General features: G+C 37.4%; 1 non-coding gene across 1 annotated transcript; it reads left to right on the forward strand.

Annotated features, from left to right (window-relative positions):
- The first annotated feature begins 772 nt into the window (after nucleotides 1–772).
- Nucleotides 773–879, forward strand: LOC128284830 (small nucleolar RNA R71). Its single transcript, XR_008275252.1, has one exon. It is a non-coding gene; the product is annotated as a small nucleolar RNA R71 (small nucleolar RNA).
- The last annotated feature ends 24274 nt before the right edge of the window (nucleotides 880–25153 follow it).

The following is a 25153-nucleotide window of genomic DNA, read 5'->3' on the forward strand; positions in this document are numbered from 1 at the left end:
TCTGGTTCAGGCTCAACGACTCCTTTGTCATCTTGAATATTAATTGCGTTAAGTTGTTCCCTTGGGTTAGGTTCGGTATTACTTGGCAAACTACCTTGTGATCGTTTGAAGATTAGTTTGGATAGCTGGCCTATCTGAGTCTCGAGTCCTTGGATCGATGTTTGTTGATTTTTGAGTGGTTTCGGTATTTTGGAAGCAGGTTTCTGACACTGATATAAATTTTGAGAGCATCTCCTCAAGGCTTGGTTTTTTCTCTTGTTGATAAGGTGGCTGTTGAAAACCCCGAAGATTTTGTTGCTTTTGATTCCCTTGACCACCCTAGGAGAAATTCGGGTGGTTCCTCTAACCTACATTATAAGTATTACTGTATGGGTTATTTTGAGATCTAAAGTTATTGTTACCCATATAGTTGACTTGTTCCTCTTCTGTTGTAGGATTGAAGGATTGATATTCTGTATGCACACCTCCTCTACTTGAGTCACACCTCATTACTGGATGTACCTGCGTAGAACCAAGTAAACCATCAATCTTTTTATTGAGAAGTTCTACCTGATTTGACAGCATAGTAACTGAGTCGACGTTATAAACGCTGGCTGTTTTTGTTGGCTTTGTCCTCATAACTTGCCACTGATAGTTATTCAGTAACATCTCCTCTATAAACTCATAGGCATCTTCTGGTGTTTTATTATTGATGGTTCCGACTGCTTCAACCATTTGCCGAGTCGAGGGATTCAGACCATTGTGGAATGTTTATACTTGAAGTCAAAGCGGCAACCCATGGTGAGGGCACGTTCTTAGTAAGTCCTTGTATCTTTCCCATGCATCATAAAGTGTTTCTAAATCCATCTGCACAAAAGAAGAGATATCATTACGTAATTTAGCCGTTTTAGCCGGTGGAAAGTATTTTAGTAAAAATTTTTCGGTCATTTGTTCCCAAGTAGTAATTGACCCTCGTGGTAACGAGTTCAACCACTGTTTAACTTTGTTCCTTAATGAAAAGGGAAACAACAGAAGACGTATGGCATCATCACAAACACCATTGATTTTAAATGTATTGCAAAATTCTAGAAAGTTTGCTAAGTGAGTGTTAGGATCTTCATCTTGTAAACCATCAAACTGAACAAATTGCTATATCATTTGAATTGTGTTAGGTTTCAGTTTAAAAGTATTTGTAGCTACAACTAGTCTAACTATTCTAGATTCAGTTCCTGTTAAAGAAGGTTTAGCATAATCATACATAGTACGTGGAGCAGGATTTTGATTAGCCATAATTTCAGGAGGTAGCTGATTATTTTGGTTTTCAGCCATCTCTTCAGTTGGGGGTTAAGTATCGTCTTCTTGCTCGTTCTCCATGTATCTTAAGCTGCGCCTTATTTCTCTTTGGTTTCTACAAACTGTACGATCGATTTCTTCGTCAAAAAATAGTGGTCCCGATGGGTTTCTTCTAGTCATAAACTATAAAAACCTGCCAAGAAAAAGAAAAAGTAAATTAATAAATAATAATAAAAATAAAATTAAATTAAATTGCAAGAAAACAATAAATGGCTAAAGTAATAAAAATTTAGTGTTCCTAATATTTCAGTTCCCCGGCAATGGCGCCAAAAACTTGATCGTGTGATTCATAACAAGTAATAACTATTTATAATGAAGATCAAACCTAGACTAACTATTATCACGACGAAAAGGCAAGCGCACCTATCGAACAATAGTATAGTAATGGCAAGACCGGGATATCATACCCAAGGGAACCAAAAGTACTAGTAATAACTATCTTTTTATTATCTAGCCTAAGAATAATGGGGTTTTGTTTTAATTGACTAATTATCTAAACTAAGAACGCAAAGAGAAAAGAATTGGGGAATTGCTTTGGGGAAAATCGATTGACTTGAGACAATACCTAAGGAAAAATCCACCGAGACTTTATTTGTTATTCTAGCTCCGAACCGGACGATTTATTCATTGAACTTGTTCCGTAGAGATCCCTAAGTTATGTTATTATCCCTATTCAAGACTAATAACGTCTAATCCCTAGATTGAATAACTGAGACTTTTCTCTAATTAACACTCTAGGGTTGCATTAACTCAATCTATGGATCCCCTTATTCGGTTTCACCCTATTCCAGCAAAATCTTGTCACCCTATTTCTAGGCGCGCAATCAACTCAGCTTAATTATGATAAAAGTACTCTTAGATAGGGTCTATTCCTCCTCTGAATAAGAGCATGTCTTGAATCAGTATCCTGGGATATCAAAACAAGAATTAAGAACACATAGTTAAGAACAAGTTAAATATTTATCATACGATTTAGAAAATAATAACAAGATTTGTCTTAGGTTTCATTCCCATTAGGTATTTAGGGGTTTTAGTTTATAACTAAATAAGAAAATATCTTAGAAGAATAAAGAATACAAAATATAAAGAAAACCCAAAACTCCTGAAGGGAAATTGAGGAGAGATCTTCAGTCTTGATGATGAATCTGGCTTCTAAGATGGATCAATCGGCTTCCTTGGAGTAATTCCTTACCCCCTATGCTCCGTCTCTCATTTTTCTCCTCTTCTAGGGTGTATTTATAGGCTTTGGAATTCCTAGAAGCCCTCAAAAATGGCCTTTTCCGAATTGGACTTAACTTGGGCTCGGCAGGGACACGCTCGTGTGCCACGGCCGTGTGACGTGATTGTCAGGCCGTGTTCGATCCGTTAAATTGCACATGGCCGTGTGGGTCAATGGCCAGGCCGTGTGAATCGTGAAAGCCTTGGTCGACACCCTTGAAAGACACGAGCGTGTGAGCTACCCGTGTGGCAAGGCTTAGGCCGTGTCATCTTATCGATTTGGTCCGTTTTGTCCCTTTTTTGGCTCTTTTTTGGCTTCTTTCGCTCTCCTATGCTCTCCTAAGTATAAAACATGAAATTAAAGCATTAGGAGCATCGAATTCACCAATTCTAATGAGAAATCATCCATAAAATGCATTAAACATGAGGTAAAAATATGTATAATTTACGGTTTATCAACTATTATTTAAAAAGAAAACTGATTTTAGTAACCTCAAAACCAATGGTGTTGAGGTCAATATTGTTAGACCACCACCTATGGCTGGTGACTTATTTAATTTTTAACCTATAAGTAGCTCATTCATTATGCAGTCTTATCAAAAGTTAGGGTTTTAGGTTTGGGTGTAAGACAACAATTTTTGCTACTTTGAAATGACAACTGAGTAGGAAAAATTAATTTTTTAGATCATATCATTGCTTGACAACAGCAATTTATGATAAGGTTTTCTACTAAGCAAACCATTTGAATGAGTTTCTTTCAATACGAGAGCACTATTACAGAAGTGACTTGCTTTTCGAAAACATGAAACCTAGTGGCTTAACCAAATTGGTCGCTAACCACAAGTGTTGGTAGTTTCATATGGTTGTTGTCACCAAAAAATGGCATCAAATAGTCACGAGTTATTGCATTTAGTGGATTTACATGGTTATTGGGACCAATAAATGTCACCAAGCAGTCAAGCATTAGGGGTTAGGAAAAAGAGGTAATGTTTAGATGCACATGTGTTGCAACCTTTTTAACCATAGTGGCATGGATGACATATGAACAATACATAGATGGTTTATATTAGTTCTTCGAATCCATCATTAAGATGAATCTTTTCTGTAGAGCTAAGAAAATGGTTTAATTCATTTTCTCTAAATGAATAATTATGTTTGTATTAAGTAAATATTAGGTTTACATATTATCTAATGTTAATTTTTCTTATTCTTGTCAAAATTTTCCTAAATGAGTTGTCGATATACATATTATATAAATGATTAAAACAATGAACCCTAAACAAATCAATGAAAAAGAATTATTGGAATTTCTTATTTTATTTAATCCAAATCCTTAAATACATTTAACAATTAAGAAAAGGGTAATACAATTAAAAACTCATCATTGGTCATTTTAATGCATCAAATTTTCATCCATGATCTAAGAAAATCTAAGATCGAACACTACATTTACAAAGTTAAGTTTGTTGTCAGGACCGATAGGTGCAATAGCTAGTGTATCTTTAGTAGGAATGCCTCTACCTCGCCCTACACCTGACCTCGTCCTTAACCTTTACCTCGGGCTTAACCTCTGCCTTACCTAGGGTAGGGCAAAACAACACCTTTATTTATGAGAACACCTTTGCAACGACAAAATTGTTGATTTCTCCCTCTTCTAACTTTCCAATAGTAGGTTGGGCCCATGCTTTCATGTTCCTTCTTTGATGTTTGAAAGTTACACAATTGATCCAAGAAAATGAAGCATGTTTCTGTGGATACATGTATGGTTTACCTTTGGCCTTAAACCATTCCATATATATCTTGGAAGTTGAAAATTGGTTGTCCTCAATCAATGTAGCATGTGACTTACACTAAAGATTATTGATCCAATGTGCCACATGTTGTACAAATCTAATAGCCCAATTACGCTTATGCCTCGAGTGCAAATCTATAGATGATAGTCATCCATGTTCTCTGGATCAGTTAGAATCCCTTGGAACATCCAAAACTATCATAATACCTAACTCGGTTGATGCCACCCAATGTAGGAAAAACATATAAGAGGCAAGTGGATGGTAAAAATATGGTTGTGCACACATTGCCTTAGTTGTAGTATGGTTATAATATCTTCCGCTTGGTACGACATCCAAAAAAATTGCAAAAATAAAAAATTATTGAATTTAAATTCCATTATTAGGTGATATTACTTAAAAGTAAACAAACTTGACCACATAGAACACAATTTACTAAAACATTGGATTCCTTATCAATTGCTCCTCGTATCAATAGCAAATTGTCCTTTCAATATGTTGTGTGGTCACGTTGCTTAGACCAACTATTAAATTACAAAATGTCAGCACAAATATAAAACATTTAGAAAGTAATGGTTTTTAAGGTTTAGGATTCTATTTTTACCTTTTAGTAAATGGAAAATTAAGCGGCTGGAAAGGTATAGGCGAAGTGAACAAAATTCGATATTGCCCATATGGTTGTAAAATTACAAGGCAACCATTTACTTCCTCATTCCCGGCTCTTCATGGTATGAACTAAATTGCTACAATTTTCTAGCATCAACACACTTTTGATCAAGTGAAGAATGTACACTTGAGAATGAAAATCAATGTTAACGAGTGTTGGATTCTTTAGGATGCCTAAATTGCCTCTTCAACTAGTTTAACTTCACCCTAGATGGAAGGTTGGTACTTGTTCTAAATGCTTCATAAAGGATCTACCTTCGATTGTGCCCAAATCTTTTAGTTACAAATTGCTCATCCATTGTAAGCCCCAACAGCAACACTATATCTTCTAGTGTTATTGTCACTTGACCACATGAGAGATGAAACATATGGGTCTTGGGCTTTCATCATTCAACTGGAGTGGATAGGAATGACGAAATGTAAGTAACTCTCCCAATTTAGCTTATTCGATAGAAAATGGCATTTGTTAATCTAGGAACGATTTTCTCATATAGACATACCTATGTTCATATTGCCATTAGGCCGAGCCACAAATGAATACTCCAATATCGATGCATTCTTGAAACATATCCTCCTTTGGATCCCAATAGGTGGGCAACGATTACAATATGCTTGGAAATTGTAATTTCAATATACTTAGCTATTTAAGGTTTACGGTAAAACATAAAGAACAAATGTTTTTGTTTTCTCTAAAAAATGAACTTTGACTATATTTTAAATTCAAGGTTTTACTATGTTACGTGCCGTTCTATAAATACTTGATGGGAATTAAATGTTACGTGCCCTTCTATAAATTTATACGGCTTCTTTTTTTCCTTTTCGTTGGCAGACAAATTTCATCACTCTATCAAATTGGAATCCAATACGACATGAGGGAACAAAAGAAAAACAATTTAATTTAAATAAAATATTTTAAAAATTAAATAATGATTTAAGCTGGTTCTTTTGAATTTAGAAAATTAAAGAAAAAACTTTGGATAAAAAAACAAAAAAAATCTTACTGAAAACCCGGTCCGATGACCGGATCTTAAATCTTGTGTCGTGTCGTGTCTTGTATGAGAAGTGTCTGAGCTCTGTTGGTATTACAATCAACTTTTTCAAACTTTTATTACTTAAGAATCTCATTTTCTCTTCTTTTTTAAACTTTTGGGGTCTTGTTGTTGTTTTTTTATTTTTTTTAAACAAGAATTTCCTTTTCAAAGCAAACATAACTTGTTTGGTTGAACTACTAACTAAATTTCTTTCTTCCATTCTCATTTTTATTAAATGTATTATGTCTGTATCATTTATTTTTGTCTTGCCTCGTTGGACTACCTAATTTTTTTTATTTAAGATTTTTCCTACAAAGCGATTTAAAAAATTAATATTTTAAATGAATTACTAGATTTATTACATTAAAAATGGAGCAAGTCAAAAGTACAAAATCCATAAGCAATTAGTGAATTATGGAGTTGTATCAACTTCTCCGCAAGGTTCATAATTTCATTGGATGTTTCTTAAAACAAAAGAAAAGAGAAAAGGGCAAAAAGAAAAAGGGATAGTAAAGGTAGTTCTAGAGAAATTAGGGGGATTGGTTGGTAATCATTCCCATCACCATAAAATATCTTCTCCATTTTATCATTTTCCAATTTACATGCTTTAAAACTTTGATTAGCATAATAATTGCGTGATGAAGGATTGGATTTTATTAATATTTCCAACTGATTCCTTTTCTTTCTTTCTTTTCAATTATTATATAAAATAATATCGATTTTTTTATTTATAAATGATATTTCAAATAATATGGATGTTATAACTGGATAAGTTGGATCCATGAATGAATTTAATGATACTAATTGGGTTTTATGGAAAAAACGGAGTCTTCAATTTTGACTGAAGATAGAATGATAAACTATTATACTAATGTTTCTTTCAAAAAAAAACAAAAAGAAGCTATTATATTATTATTGATACACGATCCAAAGGAGACTAAGGAAGAAACAGTAGTGGTTCTATAGAGGTTAGTTCATTTAAAGAGGAGGATTCACTCAGGGTAATTTTAGGGTTGAAAAGTCGATCCTTCTTCATTGTTGGAAGAGTATTTATAGAAGAGGTCCTCTTATTCATTAGTGCGACATGACAGGATAAATATTTAGTTACAACAAATGCGCAAATGATATTCATGGACATGGACATGCACTATGGGATCCATTCTATTATGCATTCAATCAATACGAGGTTGGTAAACCTAAATAGGCCCCTTATTGTATTGATAACGTGTTCACACTTGAGGAGTGTTCAAACCTAAAAGTGGATGCTCATCTCATCATTCAAAAGCGAGTATTGTTATATACCTACTGTACATACCCAATTTTGCCAAACCCAAATACATTTCAAACCCTTACTAACCCAAGCCTGTTTACAATATTTTCAGCCCAATTAGCCTAACCCAAGTACTACTAGCCCAATACCCTAAATTAACCTAGCCTAGCAGCCCAAAACAAATCAGCAGAGAGGAAACCCTAATTCCACTTGTTCTGACACCACCATCACCCCATACCCCAGCACCCCACTCTCCATGCCACCATGTCGCCACCGCCTCTCTGTACCACCATGCCTCTGTCACCTTCACCCATTCCTGCAGGACCAGAAAGAAGACAAGACAATAAATATTAAATACAATTTTGTAAAGGCTATAAAAGCCTATTTGGCTTTCTGTAAAGGGGGTTCTTTTTTTTAGATCTTTGAATACACATATATTTCAAAAAAGTCAGTTGATATAGCAAGAATACCAGTCCAAAATAGATATCAACACAAAAAACAACCACCAAATCGGCAAGACAAAACACCAAGATTGCAAATCAAAAATGTAAGGTGGTTCTAGATTTATTTTCATTTTGTTTATTTTCTCACAAATACATACATTAAATACGTTATATGTATGAAAGTATAATATAAAAAATATAAGAAATAAAAAATAAAAAAAAAAGAAATTTTTTACCTCTCCGACCACCGTGCACGGTGGCCGGCGAGACTCCGGCGACCGTCCGACGATCGGACCGTCCCCCTCCCATGGCCGGAGCTTTCCCCCCTCTCCTTCCTTCCTTCTCTCCTCTCTCCTCTCTCCCCACCTTTCTTTTTTACTTTCGGCTGCAAAAATGAGAAAAGAAATAAAAATTTTGATTTATATAGGGTCCAAACGCACTGCTTTGGACCCCCTGCTTAAACTAAACGACGCCTGCTTAGGGCTTCGGGTTGGGTCGACCCGACCCGTCCGGCCAGGGTCCGCGTGTTTTTGAAGCGGAAGGGCTAATTGCGCGATCGGCCCTTCCGCATTTTTGCTATTTCACAATAAGGTTTTTTGCTATTTTTAATTTGGCCCTAAAGATTTTCTCGCCCTACAATTTAGTCCCTCCGTGCTGCGTTGCATTTTGGTAATGGAGAATATTGCGCCCTTAGTCCCCATTGCTTTCATGCGTGTTCATTTTGGTCCTTAATTTCTCTATTTCTTTTTAAATTCGCCCCGAAATTTTGTTCTTAGTCCGATTTAGTCCTTTTCTTCGTTTATTTTCATTTTTTTACACATTATTAATATTATTATTTTATTTTTATTAATTTACTAATTATTTTAAGGTATTATTATTACCAATGATTACTATTTCTAGTTCTAACATTACTATTAATATTAATATATGTATATTTTACATGTATATATCCATACATTTATATATAGTACTATCTTAATTACTTTATTTTAATATTACTATTATATTATATTTGTCTTTTTATATACTTCATTATATTTCTAATATTATTATTAGTTGTTATTTGTTTCTAATATGTATATACTATGTAAATGTTTTAATATTATGTGTATTTTGCACATACGTTATGTATATAAGTTTTAATATTATATTTCACATATATTATTATATATATTTTAATATTATTAGTTATATTTTTCTTTTATACTATTATATATATTTCTAATATTATATTGTATATTTCTAATACTATTATTTATATATATATGTGTGTGTATGTATTTGTGTAGTGTATAAAATAGTTTTATTATTGTTATTATCATTTCTAAGGTATGTATGTATTGTATATGTTCTATATATGTTATGTGTATATTTTAATATTACTAGTTATATATAATATTTCTTATACATTTCACATACATATTTTCTTCTATATACTATGTATATACCTTTAATACCATATTATTTGTATATATTCTTCTATATATAATTCATTAAATGCCATGTCATATATATATTATGTCATGTCTTGATACTACGATATATACTTTAACATTAATAGGTGTACATTTTTGCCACTTCATGTATAGTTCTAATAATATATATAATATATTTCTAACGGTATCACTTTGCTCATATATAGATGCATTTTGACGTACATGTTCTTAATGTTTTATGTATGTATATTCATTATTTATCGTATTTGATATGATAATTACATTCGATCTTGCATGCATTATTAGTGTTTTCCTTCAACATTATTGTAATATTTGTTATTTGTTTCAAATATGTTTATATTTCTTCCACTTATTGATTCTTATTTCATATCAACTTCGTTTCATGGTATTTCAAAATCATATTATTGTTTTGCTAATTAATTTCAATAATCAAGGCAATGTACCGATTTAACATTAAGTCATCGAGCTCATCGCTATGTTGGGTGAACGTCAATTGACTCGTGTTAAAGCGATATACCCTCCTAAAAAATGGAATAAACTAAAATTTCGTCTTTTCAATCGGATCACGACTAAATTTTACATTGGACTCGTATTTTGAAAATCAAGACAACACGTGTTTATGAGATACCAATTTTGGGCGTCGCGAGGTGCTAATACCTTCCTCGCGCGTAACTGACTCTCGAACCCTATTTTTCTCTGGATTTTAACGTGGACTTAAATTCATTTCTTTTCATTTCAAAAATAAATTTATAAGGTGTCCGATCACACCTACAAAAAGGATCGGTGGCGACTCCCCTTTTATTTCAAAATCGAACTTCAGTTTCCAAACTTTTTCACTAGATCGCCACAATTAGCGACCCAAAACCGATTTTACATCGCTACAAATTGGCGACTCCACTCGGGGACCATACTTGCGAGTCGAGTCGAATTAAACACGTTTTGTCAAAATTTTCAAATTTCTTTGTTCAAAGTAAATATTTGGTCGTGATCCAAAATCTCGCTTTCAAAATTCATGCATTTGTATCGTGTTGTAAATATTTCTTCTAACTTGTTATTTGGTTGTTTTTCGCTTTTCAATTTTATGGTTTTAATTTTAGTTTAGTTTCTTTAAGTAAAACGTAAAGGTTTATGAGTTTTCCCCACCCACCGTGCACTTGCATTTTCGCATAACATGAGTTCTCTACCCGCTCCGTCTGCTTAAGTGAAAGTAAACGCCACGCCTTCGTGAGTTAACTTGTCCCTCCGACAAAGCTAGTGAATACTTTGGGTTACATATGACTTATGCTTTCGTGAGTTAACTTGTCCTCCGCATAGGCATAAGTAAATGTAATCCTCGAATTGAACTCGTGAGCTTGTGATAGGTTATGACCGAGGCTTCGTGCTGATCTTAGCAGATGATAGTACGAGCAATTCGAGTACCTGTCTAGAACCGAGACTGCATATAACGAACCATACGAGCTATCCAATTAGGGCCATGTCGAACCTCTGTCCGCTTATAGTCACCAAAATAAGTACACGGGGAAAATGCCTTTTGCCTTTCATTTACACTGTTTATGCAAAATAATTGGATTGGGTAGTTTAATTTGTTTTTCAAATTATATTTGTTGTGTTTACTAACCAAGTTTGTTTGTTTTTATTTTTATTTTCATCATGCATCATAGGCATCATATTAGGAAGGTGTTGATTAAAGGTTGGTTGCCAAAAAACGGGTTTTTGATGGAGGAGTCAATTACACAAATAACCGAGAAGAATGCCGTGGTTCGGGACTGGTCTCTAAAAACTCAGAGAGAAAAGGGGGATAGTCTAGTGGAAGGGTGTGTTGCCAATTTTCCCGAACATATAACTGTAAATGTTCGCCAAAATAACCTTGAGGATTTGGTTCGAATTTGGAATCAGTGGGATTCAGACACTAGAGACATTTTCACTGAAAGGTATGGAGATATAGCTCACCTGATCACCATCCGTGTAGATGAGCAGTTGATTCAAGCCATGGTTCGGTTCTGGGACCCAGCTTATCAGTGTTTCACCTTCAATCAAGAAGACATGACTCCAACCATAGAAGAGTATGCTGCTTTACTCCGCATCAACAATGTACAGTTCGGCAAAATATATGTGAAGGAGCCTAAGCCGATGACCTTCAAGAAAAAGTTAGTGAGACCGATGACATGACTGATGCATGGGCTGAAAATGATAAAGAAGACGAATGAAACCATTTGCATTCCATGGTCCTCCCTACGAGATTTGGCTCAACCATCCCGACATGCTTTGAAAAGGGTAAATCTATTCGCTGGCCATTTATGGTTTGGTCATTTTCCCAAAAGTTCTCGGACATCTCGAAGTTGCAGTAGTTGATTTCTTCGAAAGGTTAAAACAAGGAGTCAACCCTGTCCCGACTATCCTAGCCGAGACCTTCAGGTCCCTGAGTACTTGTCGAAGGGTTGGAAAGGGACGATTTAGTGGATGTGCTCAGTTGCTCAATGTTTGGATTTTGACTCACTTCTGGAAGGTAGAGCGCACTCCATTCCATATGTTTTCTAAAACATTCTCCCCGCTAGAAGCTTACCTCAAGAAAGAATGGCCGAAGGAAGTCACCGAGCAACATTGGGTATCAGTTTTTCAGAATCTTCGCCCCGAGGTTCTGCTATACAAATGTGGAAGCCAAGATTGGGTACCTTTACTCGGGTTATGGGGAGGAGTTGGATATGCTCCGCTATTAGTTCAAAGGTAATTTTCTTCGCGACAATTCCTACCCAAGAATCGGAGGATTAGCATAGTTCGAGTTCGCCATGGGTGAAGGATATATGAAGAGAGTCCGAGACACTGCAAAGTCTTGGAAGGAAATTCATCTCATGGAACTAGCCTTGTATGCTGATACCCTTACCTAAGACTACGACATATGGAGGAAGCAACGGGTAAATAGTCAGTAAATCTCGTCAATAAACTACACCATCCAGAATCCTTTCTCGGAGGAAACGTCGTCTGAGCTAGAAATGGCAAGACAAGAATTCGAACGAGAAAAGGCCAAGATGTCTCGGGACCTTAGTGCCCTTCAAGAAGAAAACTATCAACTGAAGATTGAAGTTCAAAGTTGAAAGGTCCAGAATCGAAAAAGTACAAAGAGAAGCCGAGATTGTGAGAAACGACTTAAGGGACCTTAATTTGGAAAACAAGAAATTAAGAAACACTATAAAGAATAGCGGGTTGGGCAAGTCGATAGCAGAATGGAAGGAAGAAATTAGCAATATCAAGGGAGAAATGGAGTTTTGAAAGGGAAAAGCAAAGAAAGAGGAGAAAAAGGTCAAGCTACCGTGATAAAGTTAAGAAGGAAGAACGCCGAGTATGAAATAGTGATCGCAGAATTTATGAATAGTCGATCGAACATCAAGAATTAAAAAGGAAAACACGAGATCTAGAAAATATGCTGCAATCTCATCAACAACAATTAGATAACTTCAAGGCTCTAGAAGAAAAGAGTGAGCGAGACGATAGGGACATTCACGCGTATGAAGGAACTCTCAAAGAAAAAGAAATGCAACTCGACTTCTTGATCAATGAAATTGCAAAGCGGCTATGCAAGTTGTTCAATTATCGATGAAGTCAAGTTCTCGCTTTCCAATTCCTCCGAGCCAAAGATCGAGCATATTAGAGTTTTTAGAGCAAGTGAAGAAACAAGGCAATGTGGCTAGGAAATTTGTGTAACCGTTGGAAAATGGAAACTTTGTGTAATAGACTATGTTGATAAATGAAATGCCTAAATATGGGGCTATCTTAAAATCAACACCAAATTCTTGCATGTTTACTCATAACTAACATTTATGCATCATTTATTCTTTGGACATTCATCCATTCATATACTCACCATTCATTCATCGCGTACATATCACCATAATTATCCACCGAAACTAAAGAACCGTATAATCCGAAGTTGCAAGATTTCAAATCTGGAACCACGCCATTCCTATAAAACGCACCGGCAAGCTAGAGTAATGGAAGCTGAATTCAATGAGAGAATTGAAAGGATGGAAAGGGCTCAAAAGGAATTACAAGAGCAACTGGCCAAATCGCAACAAGAGACGAGAGACCTAATGGTGAGATCTCGAGAGGAATCACTCGAGCAAAGAGATCAGATGGCTAAAATGATGGAGATGATGACAACTTTGGTCAAAGGAAAAATGCAGAACCCCGATGTTATGGAACCTCAGTCAAGAATTCACCACGATCAGGATCCACTCTATCCCCCGGGATTCACTCCATCGCCCGCATGTACAACACAAAGAGGGTATACTCAAGGGGAACCCACCAGCTTAGAACATCGACCTATGCCACCTGCTCCACCCACTAATTTGGGGCAAGGAATATTCGCGTCGAACCCAGGGGCTAGTCCTGCTGATCCACTAGTTCCAGATCTGGATGACCCAGTAGAGGTAGCCAAGTTAAAATTGGATAACCATGACGCAAAATATAGGAGTCTAGAGGAAAGACTTAAAGCAATAGAAGACACTGAAGTCTTCTCCGCACTAGGTGCCAAGGAACTCAGTTTGGTACCTGATCTAATTTTGCCCCCGAAGTTCAAAGTGCCTGATTTTGAGAAGTATGATGGGACAAGGTGCCCAAAAGCACATCTCATTGTGTTCTGTGGAAAAATAACCGGTTATGTGAACGAGGATAAACTACTCATACATTGCTTTCAAGATTGTCTAACAGGGTCAGCTCTTCGGTGGTACAATCAACTTAGTAGAGAAAAGATTCGATCTTGGAAGGACTTGGCGTCAGCATTTTGCGATCAGTACAAGCATGTATCGGATATGGTGCCAGACCGTATGACCTTGCAAATGATGGAGAAAAAGCCATCAGAGACTTTTAGACAGTATGCGCAGAGATGGAGAGACGTCTCAGCTCAAGTGGAACCCCCACTAACAAAAACGGAGATAACCGTTCTCTTTATCAATACTTTAAAGGCACCGCTTATGACAAATTAGTGGAAGTGCCACGAAGGATTTCATGGATATTGTAATATCCGGTGAACTCATAGAGAATGCCGTCAAGAGTGGTAGAATGGAAGGATCAGAAGGTTCAAGAAAAGCAGCACCCTTAAGGAAGAAAGAGCCAGAAGCCCACATGGTGGGAACTGAGTCGTTACATTCCCAATTCAGTATCCTAACCAACCCCGACCTCGAAATTATCCACCCCAATTTCCATTATCCCCTCAAACCCCTTACTACCAAGCACCACATCCGTCCTACCCAGATATGCCACGAACAACCAAAGACCGTCACCACTTTCCCACAAAACACGGTACCGCCCAAAGCCAACCCGAAACGAACCAAGACCAAAGAAGGCATAATCCCGAGAGACCACAATTTACCCCCATCCCTGTGTCGTATGGGGAATTGTACCCAAAACTTTTGGAAAAACAGCTAATTTCTCCCCATTACATGGCACCCCTTAAACCTCCATACCCAAAGTGGTATGATCCAAACGCTAGTTGTGCATACCATGTAGGGAACTAGGGGCACTCTACTGAGAACTGTCTTGCTTTCAAAAGAAGAGTTCAAGGACTTATTGACGCGGGTATCCTACGATTCGATAGTGCCAGTAACGCCACGGGGAACCCGTTCCCTAACCATACCAAAGGAAATGTAAGCACAGTGGGGAAAGAGGATGAATGGAATGACAGAAGATGTGTTTCAGAAATAAGGACGCCTCTGCAGAAAATCTGGGAGGTATTGGTTAAGAAAGGATTGCTCAGTCACTCTGATAGAATTTTTGGAGAAGAAGGTCAAAGTTTTTGCAATTTTCATGGGATTGTTGACATGACATTCAGTCATGTGAGGACTTTAAAAGGTTACTTCAAGACCGGATGGATAATAAGGAGATCAAGGTCCTTAACAAGAGGGAAGATGCCAACGAAAGAGAAGTATGCATCTCTGATAGCCAATCATCAGGGCCCCCTTATAGTGCTGATCGACCGTTGGTAATTTATTATGACGCGATGAGAGAGCCATTGAAACCACAGATGGTAATTGAAGTACCATCTCCTTTCCGTATAAGGACAACAAAACAAGACTGTGGAGATATGATGTTAATATCGTTACACCTAAGTTGAAAAGTCCAAAGCCATAACTCAAGATGTTGGGGAGGTAGGTCATTTTACTCAAGTGGACGATGTTATTCTAAAGAAGTTGAACCGGTAAAGAAAAGTAGCGACTCAAGCAAAAGGGAAAGCGGTGATGCACGAAGTCAAGTCGAGCAAGAAATTCCACCTGCAAGAAACTAAAAGCTCGTGAACGAGGAAGAAGCTCAGAATTCTTGAAATTTATCAAGCACAGTGAGTATAGTGTGGTGGAACAATTAAGCAAGTAGCCAGCACGAATCTCAGTTTTATCTCTACTCTTAAATTCAGAGCTACACCAGAACACTTTGCTGAAGGTGTTAAATCAAGCTTACGTAGCTAACAACATATCTGTTGAGAAGCTTGATAGGTGGGTTAACAATCTGAATACAGACAATTTCATCTCTTTTAGTGATGATGAGATACCGCCAAATGGTAGAGGCTCGGTGAAAGCGCTGCATATCACGACTCGCTGCAAGGGCTACATAATACCAAACGTGCTCATCGATAATGGGTCACGTTAAATGTTATGCCATTGGCCACGCTTTCCAGAATACCGATAGATTTGTCCTACTTAAGACCCTGTCATTCCACGGTAAGGGCATTTGACGGGACAAGGCGAGAAGTTATAGGAAAGATTGAGATCCCTCTGGAGGTGGGCCCTTACATTTATGATGTCGAGTTCTAAGTCATGGACATTACACCCTCTTATAACTGCCTTTTGGGAAGACCTTGGATCCATTCTGCTGGAGCAGTCCCATCATCCCTCCATCAAAAGTTGAAATTTATCATGGATGGCTGTTTGGTCACAGTCGAGGGCGAAGAAGACATTATCGCATCTATCTCTGCTGATGCGCCATACCTAGAAGTAAGCAAGGACATAGTGGAATGTTCCTTTCGATCCCTTGAATTCGTCAATGCCACTTTCATCGCTGAGGTAAATAGAATTCCGATGCCTATCGAGAAATACCAGAATGGGTGTCAAGTTGACCGTAGGAAGGGGAGCTCGTGCGAGAAGAGGTTTAAGGAGACATCTGCAATGAATAGTTAGGGCTTTAAAGCCAGTGCACCACAAGGCCCGATACGGTTTGGGGTTCCAGCCTGACATGTGTCAAAGAAGAAGACAGTGGAAGAAGGATCAAGAGAGAAGAATTGCAAGAACTTTGGGCTGAGAACCAGAATGGGAACCAATAGAGTATCCTCTTTTGTCAAAAATATTTACATCTGCGGGAATGATGTACCCTGGACAAGATGATCCACGAAACATGTTGGGGTTAATTGAAAGGGTTTTCGAATGTCAAGATAAATGTCATTGACAAAAAGTCGGAGCAAGTAAAGATGTCTCGAGGATACGCCCTTGCCCTCCTGGTTTCATGTTGAACAATTGGACTGCTGAGGAGCTTCTTATAGTTTATAAGTTTTCAGAGTAATGCTAAACATTAACCTTCTATTGTGTCCTTAGATATAATAGAATTCTTTTGTAAGAGCTTGCATTCGCTCTTTATCATTTAAATGAATATCAATGAAGATGCATTTTGTCACGATTTTTTCGCATTATCACTAATTTCATAATCATTTTCTCATTTCATAGCCTATCCTTACATTTGCCTCATTGCCATGACATAACATTTTGTTTGTTGTTTCCAATACTTGGATGTCCCCCTATAGCTTCCTTTTCCATTCAACTAGGTGCTCAGATATTGACGACATGAATAAGCCCGTTACGAATCTTGAAATTGATTTTGAGAAGGCTATTTGCTTAGGAGAATTTGAAGCTGAAGAAAATGCTGAAGATTATGTCTCGCCTCCTGAATTGTTAAGAATGGTGGAACAAGAGGATAAACAGATTCTGCCTCATGAAGAATCTGTGGAAACAATAAATTTGGGCACTGAAGAGAGGAAACAAGAAGTGAAGATTGGGACTTCTATTTCGAAAGTACCGAGCATAGTTTGATCACTTTACTCATGAATACAAAGATGTTTTCGCATGGTCATACCAGACATGCCAGGGCTAGATGAAGATTTAGTGGTCCATAAGCTCCCATTAAAGCGAGTGCAAGCCCATCCAAAGAAAAATTAAGACGGATGAGGCCCAAATGTCGTTGAAAATAAAAGAGGAAGTCAAGAAGCAATTTGACGCGGCTTCCTACAAGCCTCCAAATATCCAGAATGGGTGGCTAACATAGTCCCGGTACCAAAGAAAGATGGCAAAGTACGAATGTGCGTGGATTACCATGACCTGAATCGAGCAAACCTAAAAGATAATTTTCCCTTGCCACATATTGACACGTTGGTGGACAACACAGCAAAACATTCATTGTTTTCTTTCATGGATGGATTCTCGGGGTATAATCAGATCAAGATGGCCCCTGAGGATATGGAGAAAACTACCTTCATAACAATGTGGGGAATGTTCTGCTACAAGGTGATGCCATTCGGGTTAAAGAATGCTGGGGCAACATATCAGAGGGCTATGGTGACATTATTCCATGACATAATGCATAAAGAAATAGAGGTCTACGTCGATGATATGATTGCTAAATCTCGAGGAGAAGAAGAGCATGTAGTAAACCTCAAGAAGTTGTTCGAAAGGCTGAGAAAGTTTCAGCTAAAGCTTAATCCACCAAATGTACATTCGGGCTACCTCGGAAAGTCGCTAGGCTTCATTGTCGATGAAAGAGGTATCAAGTTGATCTAGATAAAATAAAAGCCATCCAAGAATTACCACATCCGCGCACGTAAAAGGAAGTTAGAGGATTTTTAGGGAGATTAAATTACATCACCCGATTTATCGCTCTACTTACCAACCAATGCGACCCAATCTTTCGCTTCTTCAAAACATAACACGGGAGAATGGAACGAGGAATGCCGGTGGCCTTTGATAAGATAAAACAATATTTGTCTAGTCCTCCAGTGCTAGTACCGCCAACTCCTGGAAGACCATTGATATTGTATTTGACTGTGTTCGAAAGTTCAATGGGTTGCATACTGGGGCAACACAACGAGTCAGGAAAGAAAGAAAAAGCGATCTATTACCTCAGCAAAAAGTTCACTGAATATGAGGCAAAATATTCGTCCATTGAGAAATATTGTTGCGCTCTGGTTTGGGTAGCTTGGAGACTTAGACAATACATGTTGTACCATACGACATGGTTGATTTCAAAGCTGGACCCGATAAAATACATGATGGAATTGCCGGCACTATCAGGAAGAATGGCGCGATGGCAGATTCTCCTCTCAGAATATGACATTGCCTATGTAAGTCAAAAGTCGATAAAAAGAAGCGCAATAGCTGACTTTCTAGCAACTCGAACAAAAGAAGAATATGAGCCTTTAAGATTCGATTTCCCAGACGAAGACTTAATGTGCATCTCAGAAATAGAATCCGAGTCATCAAAAGAGAAGTCATGGAAGATGTGCTTTGATGGTGCGTCGAATGCGTTGGGGCATAGAATCGGAGCAATCCTGGTATCGCTAGAGGGGAATCATTATCCGTTTACTGCAAGACTGAGCTTCTTCTGTACCAATAATATAGCAGAATATGAGGCTTGTATCATGGGGCTTCGCGCAGCTATTGAACGAAACATCGAAATCTTAGAGGTGTATGGGGACTCAGCCCTAGTGGTTTATCAAATCCGTGGAGAGTGGGAAGTGAGGGATCCAAAATTGATTAAGTACAGTGATTTAGTAGCTGAATTAATCAAGGAATTCAAAAAAATAACTTTTCATTACTTCCCTCGAGAAGAAAACCAATTAGCTGATGCCCTGACCACTTTGGCTTCAATGTTCAAAGCAAGTAAAAAAGCAGAAATAATGCTCCTCAAAATGAGCATATACGAGGTCCCTGCACACTGCTGTAGCATTGAAAAAGAAGCAGACGGACGTCCATGGTTCCATGATATCTTAGAATATATCAAGAATCTAAGATATCCCGAACAAGCAAATGAGAACGACAAAAGAACAATCAGAAGAATGGCAACAGGATTTGTTCTTGATGGGGATATCCTATACAAGAGAGGGAAAGATCAGTTGCTCTTGAGATGTGTGGATGATGTTGAAGCTAGGAAAATACTTGAGGAAGTCCATGAGGGAATTTGCGGAACGCATGCCAATGGTCTCAATATGACCAGAAAGATCATGAGACTCGGTTATTATTGGTTGACGATGGAAAGTGACTGCGTCAATTTTGCAAGAAAATGCCACAAATGTCAAATCTACGGCGACAAAATTCATGTAGCCTCTTCGCCCCTTCATGTCATGACTTCTCCGTGGCCTTTTTCTATGTGGGGCATAGATGTTATAGGGCCAAAATGGACATCGATTCATTTTTGTGGTTATCGATTACTTCACAAAATGGATAGAAACTGCTTCGTTTGCCAATGTGACGAGGACTGCAGTTTGCAAGTTTTTGAAAAAGGAAATCATTTGCCGGTATGCTTTGCCTGAAAGAATCATTTCAGATAATGCCACGAATCTGAACAATAAGATGATGAAAGAAGTGTGCGAGCAGTTCCAAATAAAGCATCATAATTCCTCGCCCTATTGCCCAAAGATGAATGGGGTTGTTGAAGCAGCTAACAAGAACATTAAGAGGATCATTGGGAAAATGACTGAAACATATAAAGATTGGCACGAGAAACTTCCATTTGCTTTGTTTGCATATCGCACATCTGTGCGAACATCTACGGGAGCAACTCCTTTCTCTCTAGTATATGGAATGGAAGCTGTGCTACCTATTGAGGTTGAGATCCTCTCTCTGCGAGTATTGATGGAATCAAAGTTAGAAGAAGCAGAATGGGTTCGAGCTTGATATGATCAGTTGAACCTCATTGAATAAAAACGTCTAAGGGCAATTTGTCATGGGCAAATGTACCAAAAGAGAATGATCGCAGCCTATGACAAGAAGGTACGACCAAGAGAATTCCATGAAGGAGAACTCGTGCTGAGAAAGATTCTCTCAATACAAAAAGACCTGCGAGGAAAATGGGCACCAAATTGGGAAGGACCATACGTTGTAAAGAAGGCATTCTCAAGCAAAGCTTTGATCCTTATCGAGATGGATGGTAAGGAGCTACCGAATCCAGTGAACTCAGATGCGGTGAAAAAGTACTATGCTTAAAAAAAGAAAGTCAAGATGAAAACCCACAAAAGGCATCTTAAAAAAAAACAGAGGGATCAGAGTGAAAACCCGAAAGGGGCGCTTTGGTTAAACATAAAAGATTAGGATGAAAACCCGAAAGGGCGTTCTAATGAAGCAAATATTCGGCTTACAAGGCAAGGCGTTTTAAACTGTACGACAAACAGTGAGACTACAGTATTTGAAGCATCTCTGAAAGCTCGAAATCTTCTACGCAAGGAGCCAGACTCTAAAAGATTCTTGATTGAGGAACGTGAAGAGTTCATGTGTCGAATATCTAAAGCATTTGTATCCGTTGAATACGATCTCTTCTTTCCTTTGCACATTTGTACTATCATTAGTTAACTTTCTTTGTTTGCCACATTTGAAATAAAGGAATATGAGATATCCTTTTTGTCCCTACCTGACCATTTTCATACATCTCATTATGTGTTTATTTGATATCAATAGTGAAATGACATACTCTAAACAAAGGAAATGCTAAGCATTACCTGGATGAAAATTTGATAAGTACAAGAGCCTTAAAGCAAGGACAAAATTCAACCAGGAAAAAGGGCGTTATTTGAGAAACGTCGATTACTCGTGAAGCTTGAAGACGAGTACATGGCGTAAAGAGAAAGTCAAGAGTCGAAGTAATGAATGCGGACCATCACAAGAATCGTGACGAAAATGACATACGACAAACATTCTTAAGGAACACTGCATAATCATGTAGGCATAAAGGCATTTAAGACAAACATATGCATATCATAATAACATCATGCATGGCATATACAGTTAATCCAATAGAGCAAAGGACGTGATGATAGTTGTATTGAATCAAAGGAAAAGACACATGAGTTCCACCGGATGAGAGGTTTGGGTACTCTGAGGTATCTTTAATTCATGTTTTCAAAAATCAACTCATATTGCGAGAAATGAGTTGAGCCTCAGGTCACACGCTGAGGTATTTTTAGTTTATGTTTCAAAAAATTGACTCATATTGCGAGAGGTGAGTCAAGCCTCAGGTCACGCTGAGGTATTTTTAATTCCTGTTGTTTCAAAAATTAGCTCATATTGCGAGAGGTGAGTTGAGCCTCAAGACACATTAAGGTAATTTCAATTTATGTTCCAAAATCAACTCATATTGCGAGAGGTGAGTTGAGCCTAGGGCACGCTGAGGTATTTTTAGTTTATGTTTAGAAAAATTGACTCATCTTGCGAAAGGTGAGTTAAGCCTTTTAATTTCTATTTTTCAAAAATCAACTCATATTGCGAGAGATGAGTTGAGCCTTGGCTCACATCTGAGCTGTTTTCAACTTCTATTTTTCAAATTCTGTTCGTCAAAATCAACTCATATTGCAAGAGATGAGTTGAGCCTCGGGTCACATGTCGAGGTATTTTCAAATTCTGTTTTTAATTTTTACTTTCCTAAAACCAACTCATATTGCGAGAGGTGAGTTGAGCCTCAAGACACGTTGAGGTAATTTCAATTTATGCTTCAAAAAATCAACTCATATTGCGAGAAGTAAGTTGAGCCTCGGGGCATGCCGCGGTATTTTCAAATTCTCTTGTTCAAATCCTGTCTTTAATTTTTACTTTTCCAAAATCAACTCATATTGCGAGAGGTGAGTTAAGCCTTAAGACACGTTAAGGTAATTTCAATTTATGTTTCAAAAATCAACTCATATTGCGAGAGGTGAGCTGAGCCTCGGGGCACGCTGAGGTATTTTCATTTTCTACTTTCTAATTCCTGTTTTTCAAAAATCAACTCATATTGCGAGAGGTGAGTTGAGCCTTTTAATTTCTGTTTTTTTCAAAAAGCAACTCATATTGCGAGAGGTGAGTTATACCTTTTAATTTTTGTTTTTCAAAAAATCAACCCATATTACGAGAAGTGAGTTGAGCCTTAGGTCATATGTCAAGGTATTTTCAAAATCCACTTTTCAAATTAAGTTTCAAAAGACCAGCTCATGTTGTGAGAGATGAGTTGAGCTGTGGCTCACATGCTGCGTTATTTTCAATTTTTGTTTTTAATGTCTGTTTTTTAAGGAGTCAATTCATATTGCGAGAAATGAGTTGAACTCAGGATCATGCCGAGTAAGAATAAAGATTGAAGCTAATGAAAGACACCAGACTTGGTCTCCCTGAAGCTGCAGTGGAGCCGGTCAAAAGTTGCAAGTCTTGTCTCTCTGAGGTCATAGTGGAACTGACCGAGGATATCAAATCTTGTCTCGCTAGAGTTACAGAAGAGAAGATCACGAATCTCATCTCACTGAAGTGATAAAAGAGCAGATTGAAGCTGTAGATCTTATCTTTATGGAGCTACATGGAAGCAGATCAAAGCCACAAATCACATATCTTTGAAGTCACATTGGAGTAGATTTAAACTACAAGGCATATATCAGAAGATGCAATGAACCAAGGCTATCTGAACAAGAAGAGCACCAACGAAGTCAAGACTTAGCAAGACTGGGCAAAATTGGCCTTTCATTGTGTCTTTGCTCCATTACCGTTGCACGACAATGGGCAAAGAGGGGCAGCTGTACATACACAATTTTGCCAAACCCAAATACATTTCAAACCCTTACTAACCCAAGCCTGTTTACAATATTTTCAGCCCAATTAGCCTAACCCAAGTACTACTAGCCCAATACCCTAAATTAACCTAGCCCAGCAGCCCAAAACAAATCAGCAGAGAGGAAACCCTAATTCCACTTGTTCTGACACCAGCCATCAGCCCCATACCCTAGCACCCTAGCTCTCCATGCCACCATGTCGGCCACTTGCTCCTCTGTACCACCATGCCTCTGTCACCTTCACCCATTCCCTGCAGGACCAGAAAGAAGACAAGATAATAATATTAAATACAATTTTGTAAAGGCTATAAAAGCCTATTTGGCTTTCTGTAAAGGGGGTTCTTTTTTTTAGATCTTTGAATACACATATATTTCAAAAAAGTCAGTAGATATAGCAAGAATACCAGTCCGAAATAGATATCAACACAAAAAAACAACCACCAAATCGGTGCACAAAACACCAAGATTGCAAATCGAAAACAGAAGGTGGTTCTAGATTTATTTTCATTTTTGTTTATTTTCTCACAAATACATTCATTAAATACGTTAAATGTATGAAAGTATAATATAAAAAATATAAGACATAAAAAAAAAAAAAGAAATTTTTTACCTCTCCGGCCACCGTGCACGGTGGCCGGCGAGACTCCTGCGACCGTCCGACGATCGGACCGTCCCCCTCCTCGTGGCCGGAGCTTTCCCCCCTCTCCTTCCTTCCTTCTCTCCTTTCTCCCCACCTTTCTTTTTTTCTTTCGGCTGCAAAAATGAGAAAAAAAACAAAAAATTTTGATTTATATAGGGGTCCAAAACGCACCGTTTTGGACCTCCCCTCTGTTTAAACTAAACGACGCCGCTTAGGGCTTTGGGTCGGGTCGACCCGACCCGTCCGGCCAGGGTCCGCGTGTTTTTGAAGCGAAAGGGCTAATTGCGCGATCGGCCCTTCCGCATTTTTGCTATTTCACAATCAGGTTTTTTGCTATTTTTAATTTGGCCCTAAAGATTTTCTCGCCCTACAATTTAGTCCCTCCGTGCTGCGTTGCGTTTTGGTAATGGAGAATATTGCGCCCTTAGTCCCCATTACTTTCACGCGTGTTCATTTTGGTCCTTAATTTCTCTATTTCTTTTTAAATTCGCCCCAAAATTTTGTTCTTAGTCCGATTTAGTCCTTTTCTTCGTTTATTTTCATTTTTTTTACACATTATTAATATTATTATTTTTATTTTTATTAATATACTAATTATTTTTAAGGTATTATTATTACCAATGATTACTATTTCTAGTTCTAACATTATTATTAATATTAATATATGTATATTTTACATGTATATATCCATACATTTATATATAGTACTTGTAATATCCTAAATTAGGGCTTAATCGGAATAGTGGTTTCGTGACCACAAATCCGAGATAGAAATAATTATTTTACAATGATTTTGATGTTTATGATATGATTGCATGATTGTGTGAAAACTTCGTGATGAAATTCTATGCCTAAAGTGCTTAAATTGAAAGTAGGGACTAAATCGAATAAGTTGCAAAACTTGCATTCTAGAAGTTTTAGTATGAAATTGTTTTGGAATATTAATGAGGAGGTCTTAAATAGCAATTTTACCAATTTTAAGTTCATGGACAAAATTAGGACATGGAAGGAATTTTTGGAAAGTTTAGTAGTAAGGGTATTTTGGTCATTTAGTTATTAAAATGAATTAAAAACAAAATTAAAAGCCAATTTTGTCCATCTTCTTCATTAGGCCAAAATTTCAAGGGTTCTCCATAGCTAGGGTTTGTTTCAAGCTTCCAAGCTCCATAGTAAGTGATTCCAAGCCCGCTTTTAATGATTTTTACGCTTTTGAGATCCCTAACTCGATAAAGCTTATGTTAGCAATAATTTAACCTAGGGTTTATATTTGGAAAAATACCCATAGGTGAAATTTGTGTATTTTGATGTTTTATGATAGAATATGAAGTTTTAAATTATGTTAGACAACTTGTACTACTCGATTTTAAGCAAAAAGCGAGTAAAAGGGCTTAATCGGTAAAATACCTAATAGTCACAAGTACATGTTAGAGTGAGAATTTGATGTTGCCATAGAAGAGAAAAGTGATCAGCATGTTGTAAAACATAAGAATAAGGAATAA

This window comes from Gossypium arboreum, chromosome 11, assembly GCF_025698485.1.
Source record: "Gossypium arboreum isolate Shixiya-1 chromosome 11, ASM2569848v2, whole genome shotgun sequence".
Classification (NCBI taxonomy): Eukaryota; Viridiplantae; Streptophyta; class Magnoliopsida; order Malvales; family Malvaceae; genus Gossypium; species Gossypium arboreum.